We start from the raw sequence: 2,624 nt of genomic DNA on the forward strand, positions 1-2,624 counted from the left end.
TTTAACTGTGAGGTTTGACTGACTCTCAGGATTTAAAAGGATAGGTGGGCTATGTGTATACATGCAGCCAAATCTAAGGCTGTCACACCAATCTCAGCGGGAACCTTGACTGTATGCAAACCCCATTAATAATGAACTCAACTCTCTGTAACTGAGGTCCAAAAAAGGAATGTTTTTTATGTAGAATCTAGCCCAACCATTGATCAGAAGAATCCTACCACAGAGAAGAGTAATCATTGGCATAATTTATTTGAAAGAGGCACTAGACACCATCTAAGGAAATGTCTCTAATTGGTGGGGGAGTGGATAATAATTAGAATTCCCTACCTAGTTCAGTGAGGAAGAGGATAGAGCAGTATGGAGCATAAATATGTGACAAACTTTCAAAGAGATCCTTTTTAACCTTTCAGAATTTGCTAATCCCTGATGCAAACAATGCTTTACAGCCTGGCTACAATTCAAACCATCTGGGGTGTTCTCAAAACTCCTACCACCCAGGTTACATCACAGACCAAATTAGAATCTCTGGGTTGGACCCAGACCCCAGTATTTAAAGAATCACCTGGGAGAAGTCAGGAATCCATAGGCCTGCACATAGGCTGGGGCTTGCTAAGCCTGGAGCCAGGGTTTCCACCCAGCTCACATGTGAGTAGCCACAAAGAGCCTCTCCCCTTCTCACTAGACACCTCTCCAACTAAGGATGACTGTGCCCTCCAGGGAAAGTGTTATTTTTTAATTAACAATTTTTCTTTAATGGTGGTAACACACACATATAAACGTTTTAAGTGTACAGGTCAGTAGTGTTAGATATATTCACATTGCTTTACAACAGATCTCTAGAAATGTTTTCACCTTGCAAAACCAAAACTCTATGCCCATTGAACACGAACTCCCTCTTTCACCTCTTCCATGCCCTGGCAACCAGTGTTTTATGTCCAGTTTACGTAAGTTAAGCTACTTTAGATACCTCATATAAATAGAATCATACAGTATTTGTCTTTCTGTGACTGGCTTATTTAGTTAATGGTTATCTTCATGGTTCATCCATGTTGTATCAAGTGACAGGATTTCCATCTTTTTAAAGCCAAAAACATTCCATTGCATAGATATTCCACATTTTCTTTATCCATTCATCTGTCAGTGGATAATACACATCCAGGAAGGGGATTGCTGGATCATATGGTATTTCTATTTTAACTTTTAAGGAATCTCCATACTATTTTCCATAGTGATTGAACAATTTTTAATTCCCACCAACAGTGCACAAATGTTACAAAAAATATGGAATGTTTCAGGAAATTGTATGTCATCCTTGAGAAGGGGCCATGCTAATCTTCTCTGTATTGTTCCAATTTTAGTATATATGTTGATGAGGCAATCACTAAATAAAAAATCTTTGAGATAATCTGCAGAACTTATTAACAAATTCCAAGAAGCTGGCAGACTGGGTTTCCCAGATTTATTTAAAAAATGCATGTTTGAATAATTCATCTCATTTTAAGGGGATTCCTATGAATGGTCAAGGAAATGTTATTAATAAGGAGCCCTCAAAGCACAGTCCCAGATCAGAGCATCAGCCTCACCTGGGAGTTTCTAGAAATGCAGGTTTTCAGAAGTTTAGGCCACACCCCAGATGTACTGAATCAGAAATAATGCAGGTGGAGTCCAATCACCTGTGTTCGAAAAGCCTTCTAGGAGCCACTGATACACACTAAAACTTGAAATGCTCTCGAGGTTATAATTTTATGGATCCTGAAAAGAATCCTCTAAGCTCTAGTACTTTTCCTATTAATGCTCAAAATGTCAATAAATTTATTCCTTTTTGTTTTATTTTGCTATTTTCTCATTGGTTGGTTGGTTGGTTGGTGAAACAGCCTTGCTCTAAACATCAGTGACCTCCAGGATTAAAAGCAAGCTTAGGCAGTAGTCGTTCATGATATAAAACTGCAGAATATTAACTTCTTAGTTGTGATGTATTCTGCAAAATGAGGATTCTAGATCAAACATAGCAAATATCTGCCTTACATGCCACCACTTTTCCAGAGCCCAAGGCAGACATAGCTATTTGATCAAGACATGCTATACCACCCAGTCCAGATAAGGTCTCAAAATCCTTAACACAGGCTTACCAAGAAATTACAGTTATGTCATGAGATGAAGCCCATATGCCACCAGATAATCTTCATTGTCCCATTTAGCTGTGTCCTCGAGTACTATGGAACACTAACAATTCTAGGATGTTCTCTAGAACTGTAAATATTCTGTGAGTTTAGCTTCCTCATCTACAAGATATTCCTAATGTTATCTACCTCATGGGGTTTAAGGAAGATTAAATGAAATAATATATTTGAGCCAACTAGATCAACACTAAACAACATATTTTTAAATGTCACTAATCTCAGCTCCTGCATTCTTTACTCTTCTTTACATTTTTCCTGACTGCTCACCTTACCCTTGGCCTGCAGCTACAGTTGATCAAGCTCAGTGTTGTCTGAGAGGTACGGGTGCTCCTAGTATTGGCTTAGCAATAACGAGCACTGACTGATTTCTTAGCCTTTGACCCTATTGTAGTGCTCCCTTCATCACTCTGCTTATCGAATCCACACATTGGTTTGAATTAGTGA

At 38.6% G+C, this 2,624-nt stretch overlaps 1 non-coding gene across 1 annotated transcript; it reads right to left on the reverse strand.

Moving 5' to 3' along the window:
- Window positions 1-1,275: 1,275 nt before the first annotated feature.
- LOC118915131 (U6 spliceosomal RNA) lies at window positions 1,276-1,382 on the reverse strand. Its single transcript, XR_005025972.2, has one exon. It is a non-coding gene; the product is annotated as a U6 spliceosomal RNA (small nuclear RNA).
- Window positions 1,383-2,624: the final 1,242 nt, after the last annotated feature.

This window comes from Manis pentadactyla, chromosome 3 (genome assembly GCF_030020395.1).
Source record: "Manis pentadactyla isolate mManPen7 chromosome 3, mManPen7.hap1, whole genome shotgun sequence".
Lineage (NCBI taxonomy): Eukaryota > Metazoa > Chordata > Mammalia > Pholidota > Manidae > Manis > Manis pentadactyla.